The sequence below is a fragment of the Pteropus vampyrus genome, unplaced genomic scaffold, assembly GCF_000151845.1.
Source record: "Pteropus vampyrus isolate Shadow unplaced genomic scaffold, Pvam_2.0 Scaffold54, whole genome shotgun sequence".
NCBI classification, from domain to species: Eukaryota; Metazoa; Chordata; class Mammalia; order Chiroptera; family Pteropodidae; genus Pteropus; species Pteropus vampyrus.
The window spans coordinates 2,619,951-2,629,471 of record NW_011888835.1 but is presented as its reverse complement, the minus strand read 5'-3'; the positions used below and the strand labels follow the sequence as shown (position 1 = coordinate 2,629,471).

The 9,521-nt window shown below is 32.4% G+C and overlaps 1 protein-coding gene and 1 pseudogene across 1 annotated transcript in view; one reads left to right on the top strand and one right to left on the bottom strand.

Moving 5' to 3' along the window:
- The window catches only part of CSMD3 (CUB and Sushi multiple domains 3), a 1,080,109-nt gene that overhangs the window by 526,705 nt on the left and 543,883 nt on the right, over nt 1–9,521 (top strand). The window lies entirely within an intron of this gene.
- On the bottom strand, nt 3,424–3,542 carry LOC111739827 (annotated as a pseudogene).

Genomic DNA, 9,521 nt, shown 5'->3' with positions numbered 1-9,521 from the left:
TGGAAAAAATTGCTATATCTCTAGCACTAGAATGGTGCCTGGTAAAGAGTAGGTTCTAAATACATATTTATAGAATCAAATAAATTAAGAATTTCTAGGTAAACTAATGTTATCTGAACTGTGTTTTATTGTAACATCTAAAACTTAAAATAGAGGCTATGAATTGTAATACAGTCTAAAATACAGCAAACAATAGTATAACTACTTCTTTCCACTCTTACCTAATCACTCACCCAAAAGAGTATTCATTCATGGACCAGGATCCCTAGATAGTTGTGATAAGAAATAGATACAGTGGCAAATAATTCCTGTTATACCCTAACTTCTTGAGGTCCCACTAAAATTGCTTATACAAGAAGATAATTTTGAAAGTAAACAAGGTCTTTCATAGATATTAACTGATAAAGATTTATTAATATATTTATTAAAGACTATACTTGAAATTACATAAACAAAAGTAAAATTAACACAAAAACCGTGAATTAAAAAGCTAATGTCTTGCATCCTTCCTCTTTGGTGTTATAAGAAAAATGATAAGGATAAGCTGAGGATAGGAATTAGAACCCATTGCATGGTTCATTATATGTAAAAGTGTATAGTTTCTGATTCTCACTAACATAGCAATGTATTTAATCATTTAGATAGATATCCTTGATTAGGCTGACCCCGTTATTAATGAGACAGAAAACCAATGAAAGATCCCTTATCAAATTTGTTTTAATGATCCTCATTTTTATTTGCTTTCAAAATGTTTGGATACGTACAACCTAACATATACAGATTTGTAATGAATATCTTCCTAAAACCAATGACGTTATTTGTTAGCATTTTCTTCCAAACTTTTAAATTCAAATTGATCAATTATATGTATTATGAAATTTAAATTATATTCTCCAATAGCTAAGCATCAATAAATGACAGAAAAGTACCAACAGTTTTGTGCTGTTGTGTTATAGATTTAATATTTGATGCATTGCTTTTGTTTTTTTTGCAGCTTCTTCCCTTCAGTGAAACATTTGTAATGCCATATTTAATCTGTCATTGTTACATACCAGCAGTCCCCTAAAGGGGAAGACCAGTGTACAGACACAAAAGGCATATAAAAATAAAACAAAGCTGAAGGCTTTTATCATTCTATCAATATCTTCCTGTGTCTCTAAATTCTCCTCCTCTCTTGTCTCTAAAATATGAGCTCTTGAAATAATTGCAACTATTAGCCTAATGCTGGCAGCAAAGTAGATGAATCTAGAGAATTACCTAGGCTGACACTTCTTATTTTTGAATAGTCTAGTTCAGAGTCTTGGAATATATCTTCCATAATAAAATATTCATGTATGATATTACAGCATATAATTTTTCTAGTGTATGAGATTCATTCTTCCTTTTAAAGTGTGATTAATTTCAAATGAATAAATGTTGGATTTGCATGTCATATTTAAGCTTTTTATATCTTACAGTTTATTTCACAAATTTACCTATTTCATGTTAATTTACCTCTATATATATTTCTTTTTACAAAAATAGGCAAACTAAGATGATTATTAATTTGGCAGTTATTAAACACTAAGTTTCCATGTAGATGTGAAATATATACCACATACAATATGTAGTACAAAAGCAGGTAAATTTTAGGATTATTCAGATATATGTGATTTTTTTTAAACAAATATACTACATATTGTGCTCTGTCTGAATTAGACTTTATACTTTATAAAATTTAATAAAGTAGTCCTGTGAGGCATAATTTTCTGAGAGGGCTTGTGAATAGTGCTTTTATATGTATAAAGAAAGAAAAAGAGAAAAAAATGATTATAATCATTTTTATTTGGAGTAAAGGAGTCGTGAATGAGCCTACTCTTCACTTCTTCCACAGCCAGAGTTTTAAGTCCTTGACCTCTAATCCTCCCCTGCTCCCCCTTTAAATCCGTATTGCTCCTCATGCCAAAGTTAGCATGTGAGAAGCGGACACCACCCTGTGACACCACCATACTTTGCTCAAAACTCATTGTTGGCTGTTCTTCATTTACAAGACAAAGTTCAAAGTCCTTAACAGGGTATGTGGTTCCTACCTCCATCATTAGCCTTCCTTCTCATCATTTCTTGCCTCACAGTTTCTATTCCAGAAACAAAAAAAATAATAATGTATTTCTTTTCACTGTGCCATTTTTTATGTTTTTTTCCTAGACTGTTTTTCTCCAGTTCCCATCTTTACCATCCATTGAACTGCCTGGGGATTCTTTCCTTGAAGAAATCTTTCTTTTTTAGTCTCCAGTTGGGTTGGGTGGCTCTCATCTCTGCTTCCATGTAACCCAATGTGTCCATGTCCCAAAGCACTTAAAACAGAGTGTTGGATTGATCTTGTTCATGTCTTGTCTCCCCATTATATCATGATTGTCAAGATCTGTGGAAAAGGAAGTGTGTTAATTAAGTTGATTGTGAACGTGGCATTGCATACTTTAAGCTTAATTAAACTTTCTGTATTTTATACTTACACATATATTATGCATTCTGGGTTTTCCTGTCTGGCAGCAAAAATACTTGCTAATATTGGAGTGAATTATTGCCATTCCAAAATGAACATAAAAGACAGGCTCCTTCCAGAAAAGAGAAATTTCTAGCAGCATAGACCTTGGGGAAGAAACACTTTTTGAATCATAGTGGGGTTGCCAAAAAAAGAACTTCATCCTCAAGATTTATTGCAAACAGCTGTGAATATCTATTTTATGATGATTGAATTATCCTAGCTAATAATAACTACTATTTATTTTGAGAGTCTACAATATATGAAGTACAGTATGTGTTGTTTTACACACTTTGTTTAATGTGTAATACCTATTTCAGTCTTAGGAAATATGAATTATAAACACTTTTATAGATATCAGAGACTTTCCTCAAATAATACAATATTCTATGACATCAATGGGACTTGAAACCTAGGCTTTGCCTGTGTCTTTAATTATATTATTCTGTCTCACTAAGAAGTATAACTCGTAATTGATATTAAACCATCATTAATTTGTCAGACATCATCAAGGGTTTATTTGAATTCTGAACTAATTATATTAGTACAAATGCCTAATACAGGGATCAGATGCTGGGAAAATACTGAGAAATTTTATTAGTTGTCAGTTTGATTTTCTAGCAATAGTGAAAGAGAAGGAGAGAAACAGAGAGACAGACAGACAGACACACTTTACCGTGGAAGATAAAATAGCTTATACCAATTCATTCCTCCTATATTTTTCCCACGGAGTTGACATAATATTTATTAATTGTTAGATTTCAGAAATTATCTTCCCTTGCCATCATTTTATTTATTTGTTTGTTTGTTTGTTTGTTTGTTTTTAGGCGCGGCAACCCTTGGTTGACCTCACAGATTCCAAGGACCTTGTCAGCTTACAATCCCTTATTTTTTATTTTTTATGCCTATAACACCTGGTCTTCCTAGGTGGTCTCCCATCCAAGTACTAACCAGGCCTGACCCTGCTTAGCTTCCAAGAGCAGACAGGATCAGGATTGTTCAAGGTGGCATGGCCATAGACTTGCCATCATTTTTTAAGACATGAGGCATATGCCCAACATCAAAGAACATAGTTATAAATTATGTTATTATAGAGTAGGCAGACAGAAAGGATTTCCTAAATTGCAGACCTTTACTGTACAGACAGAATAGCATGATATTTAAGCCCATGGATTATGGCATCAAACAAACCTGATTGAATTTAGCCCAATTGCTGTTAATAACATGGACAAATTATTTGGGCAAAGTATTTTGTTAAACTGAGACTTGATTATACTTATTTATCCACTAGAATGTTTTCAGTTTAAGTATGGGAAGCCACAAATCAAATGATTTAAATCATAAGGACATGCATTACACTGTCCAGAGGTATTCACGCCTCAGGTACGTTATAAAAACATGTCTCTTGACTCTGAGCATCTCCATGTGTTGGCTTTTCCCTCAAACCACATATAGTAAGATGGCTGCAATAGCTCTAGTCAGTATAACTCTAGTCCATAGTCAGATCCAGTCATCTCCAAAGCAGACTGATCCTTTTTTATCTTTTTTTTTAAAAGTTTTGCTTTGTTATTTTAATTAAATGTATTGGCGTAATATTGGTTAATAATGCTATATAAATTTCAGGTGTACAACTTGATAATACATCTGTATATTGCATTGTGTGCTCACCACCCAAAGCCTAGTCCTCTTTCATCACCATGTGTTTGATCACCTTTATCCTCTTTGTCTTCCCCCCATCTTCCTCCTCTCTGGTAACCAACATTCTGTTGTCTGTATCACTGAGTTTGGGTGTTTGTTTTGTTTTGTTTTGGTTGGTTGGTTATTTTTTGTTTTATATCCCACGTACGAGTGAAACCATATGGTTCATGTTCTTTTCTGTCTGACTTATTTCACTTAGCATTTCATTTGAGCATCAAGAAATCTTTTCCCAAAAGCACCCCAGTGGATTGCTTCTTGCTTTCCACTGACCAAAATTAGATCACATACTAAGATATAATCTTATCCCTGAGAAATTGAAAGAAGACTGCTAAGATTGCACAGGCTAATCAGGAACCTTGCCATGGAACTTGATAATGGGGTCATCAATTCCTAAAGTATGAAGTTGTGCAGAGTAGGATACATACATGAATCAAATCGATGTCCTTTGAAGAAGAGAAAGGCCCATGGTGAATAAGAGAGAGAGCTGTTGAGAAGGCAGTCAGTAGTTTCTGCCATAGTCCTCCCTTTTGGCTATCAAATTTTCTTATAGATATGTCATCTTCTTCCTCTAGATTCACTTTGCAAAAATCCTACATGAAACATGCTCTCTGTGTATATTAGTGGAGAAAACCCCAAATCTCAGCGAGTTACTACATCAAGTCTGGAATTTCCCAAGTGTTACATTGACCACTCCATTATTTACAATGTTCCTCATTGTCTAGAGACCTTTGGCCAAAAGACAAGTAATCACTACATCTCATATATAATGATAGAAAACAAATGTGATTGTCATCATTAAAACTCTCATTCAGAGAGTGTCGAAACTGCACAGAGGTCACATGTTCATAGAACAATATTATACCCTGCTGGACAAGATTGGTAAAGATAAGCTTCTAAGAAGCTGAATGAGTTCTTTGATTAGCCTTGAAATGTAGCAGAACTCATTTTATCTCTCTAGGACCTTACTTTGTTATATTGTGGCATGGCTTCTAGTTCTGACTTCTGGGAAGATTTTTTTTCTGTTAGACAATGCTGCTCTAATGACTTGAGTGCTATTTCATATTACAGTTACTATTGCACCTAAAACTGGATGTTTGTGCTGCCTTTGCCATTCTCTGCCAAAATTCATAGTTGCCGGACTTTAGGTCACATATTTATACTCTGGATGCAATAATGATGAAGAATATAGCATCCGATCATATTGGGAAATATGCTGTGCTTCCTCCCAAGATTCCTGATTCTTCATGCACCAGAAGGATATTCAGGTGCTGAGAAGCCAAACTAATGTACAAGTACGCACTACGTATACTTTTAGAGTTAAAATAGCAATGCATGTGTAGTAACAGGCCCAGTGACATACACTTTTTAATATTTGACAATTTTAAATTTTTTTTTGTTACCGGTTTTCAGTTTTTTATTTAGTTTTGATTTCCCCTTGCTTTCTTAAAATATAATGATGTAGAAATCATAGTTTTAAACCCTCTGTGAATAATGCAGAGAATGAAAATTATGAGACATAGGTTCCACACCAGTTCTAGCAGAATAGCCAGTGAAAACCCATGTCTTGAGCCTTATAGAAAATGTATCTATTAAACATTTCATGTTTAATGCTCATTACAGATATCTCATTTCTGGAAAGCCAATGTTAAAATGTATGAGATTATTCTTAACTGACCATATTCTTACCTTCAAAGTTTTAAATAAATTGCAATAAGCAGCATTGTATCAGCCCATTTGGAATTACCATTCTACAAACATAAGCCAAGAAAGAAACTTATTTGGTTAAAAAAAAAATCAAGACAATAATAAATTATTTCTACATTTTAGGGGTATATTTTATTATTACAGCTTTTTTGTTTTTTTAGCAATCCTATAAGCTAAATGCAGTTTTCTTTTTCTACCCACAAATGATTAAGAATAAGAGAGACAAGATGTATGACATTTCTGTATCTATGAATAAGCATTATATTCTTCTTGTTTTCCTACTAAATATTTCAGCCCTTGTACTAACTAAACATGTAGAAATAACATTCATACTACACTGATGAGTATTTGTTCATTTTTTATTACCTTTTGTTTTTTCCATATTATATAAAGATAAAAGGATGGGAAATGGCTATATAGTCAACTCCATATTATAGGAGAACTCATAAAAAGAAAATTTCACATCACACTCCTGGTGTTACTCATTCTATTCTTGCACAAACGAGTTTTATTTTCATTTTTCCAAATTACCTTTATATATTCTACTAAATGTTTTCTCTAATGAAAGTATCTCAATGTACTATTTTTGAGTTTTACAATAACGCTTTATTTATATTAATGTCTCCAGTTGAAGCAAAGAAATAGATACATATATATATATATAATTTTTTTTAATGCATAAATTTTACTTCTAAAGAACTATTCCGGTAGTAATGTTTAAATTAAGCCTTGATGAATCAAATTAAAATGAATGCGTTCTACAAATTTAATCAGACCATTCTAGCTTTTCAGTGATTGAGTGTCATTGAAACTGTTCATGAATTGTAAGTGTCTAAAATTTCAGTGACAGCTCAATGGTTAAGTGCTTATCTGAAAGTGTATGTATTAGTTAGTAATCAATCCATCACTTAATTTAAAATGAATAGAGTTTTCATCCTCACATATATATGTATGCATGAATCTCAGTTACAATTCAGGCAAAATAAAGTCTACCATTAAATGGGTGTCCAAATTCTTTAGGGCATGATTATACAATAATGACTATCAAGAGTTTGTCATTGCATTAGCAATCAGTCAATTAATCAGTCATTTAGAGACATATATTTTATATCTACTAGCCTATTAGGCTTTTTAAAGCCATATAAATGAAGAAATTTCTTAATTTTAAATTCAATGCACTCAAGGATGTTTTGTCAAATGGTTTGGGGTAGTCGATCATAGGATTTCTTCTTTTCATAGAATGACAGATGAGATACTCTGAGAGGTCCTCCCACTGAAATACAAAAAACATTTTTAAGAGCATTGCTTATTCACAAGAAAGCAAAGGAAATCTACAAGACTATGTATACATGCCACATAAACATATACGTATGCATATATGTCCTCCAGTATATGGTGGAATTTAGAAAATCATGTTGATGCCCAAGATAAGATACATTCTCAGAAAAGACCTGAGGAATCCTAAGTTTTTGCCATTAGCTGATCTATAAGCTAGCTCAGTGCAAGCAGCAAATGAAGGATCTGATGTACTTGTAAATGGTCTGGCTAAGCATTAAAGGAGTGCCAGGCCTCAAAAACTGGGAGAGGTGTTGCTATGATCTGGACAATTTTGTCCACTTAAAATTTATATGTTGAAATCCTAATGCCCATAATGGTATTAGGAAGTGGGGGTCTTTGGGAGGTGCTTAAGTCCTGGGAATAGGGCCCTCCAGAATGGGATTAGTGTTCTTATAAAAGAGATGCCATAGGGCTCCCCAGATGCTTCAGCTGTGTGAAGATATAGCAAAAAGATGGCCTTTTATGAACCAGAAACTTGCTCTCACCAGACACTAAAGCAGCCAGCCCCATGATCTTGGAATTCCAAGCCTCAAGAACTGTGATAAAAAATCTCTCTTGTTTATAAGCTACCCAGTTTATAATATTTCGTTACAATACCCCAAATGTACTAAAATGGATATTTTTTAAGTTCCTTAAGTTTAAAGATACCCCAGTCAAATTCGATTATGTGAACACAAGTTAAGCCTTCAACAACAGCAGACCCTATGGAAGGGAGTGAATATGATTTCTAGAATTACCACATTATAATATTTAAATGTCCAGTTTTCACCACCACCACCAGCAACAATCACAAAGCATACAAAGAGAAAGGCAAAGGATCAAAATAAAATTATAGAAACCATCCCAGAATAAGTTCAGTTATTGAACTTATTAGACAAATAATTAAAACAAGTGCATTAATTATGCTCAAGGAGCATGGACAAATAATTAAAGGAAATCATGAAAATGTTATATGAATAAAATGAAGACATCATTTAAGATACAGAAATTATAAAAAGAAACCAAATAGAAATTCTGGAGCTTCAAAATACAATAACTGAAATAAAAAATTAACTAGAAGGTTTCAATAACTATGAAATTCTGATCAGGCAGGGTACAGAATTTGTAAACTTTAAGATGTGACAATGAAATTATTCAATCTGAAGAACAGACAAAAAGGAGAATTAAAAAAGTGAAAGGAGTCCAAGGTACCTGTGGGGCATGATCAAGTGGACCAATAAATTTATTATAGAAGTCCCAGAAGGAGAAGATAGGGATAGAAATAACATCTGAAGAAATAATATATACAATGTCTGCCATCCTATGAATTGCCCTTGTCAGTTCTGTTGGTTTGACTAGATAATATGTTTAATAGAAAAGGATCATTTTCTCAAACTAAAGAAAATCTTTTAAAGATAATTAAAAAAAAAAAGAAAACTTCCCTAATTTGAGGACAAAATCTACACATTCAAGAAGCTCAATGAATTCAAGTAAAATAAGCTTAAAGAGATCTATACCTAGGCAAATTATAGTCAGATTGTTGAAAGGTAAAAACAAAGAGAATCTTGAAAGCATCAAGAGAGAAGTTACTGATCATATACATGAAATCCTAAAAATATTAACAGCTGATTTCTAATTTAAAAAATGAAAGATAGAAAGCAGTAGGATGACATAAAGATTGAAAAAATAAAAATGTCAGGCAAGAATTCTATATCTGTCAAAAGTATCCTTCAAGAATGAAGAGAAATCAAAAAATTCCCAGATAAATAAAAGGTAAAATAACTCAAATATAAACCCTCACATCTATGATCAATTATTCGCAAAGATGCCAAGATTATTCAATGAGTAAAGAACAATTGCTTCAGCAAATGGTGCTTGAAAAATTGGATAACCACATGTAAAAGAATAAAATTGAATCTTTGCACTATATACAAAAATTAACTCAAAATAGGTCAAAGAGCTAAATTTAAGAGCTTAACTGTAAATTCTAAGAACAAAACAATGGAAAATTTACATGACTTTTAATTTGGTAATGGTTTCTTAAATATGTCATCAAAACACAGACAACAAAATAAAAAAATTATAAATTGGAGTTCATTACATTAAAATATTTTGAGCATCAAAGGACACTATCACAGGAATGAAAAGGCAACCACACAATGGGAGAAAATATTTGCAAATTATATAGCCGATAAGGAATTAATATCTAAAATCTATAAAGAACTCAAACTCAGAAACAATAAAAGAAATAACCTAATATAAAAATAGATAAAAGAAGTTA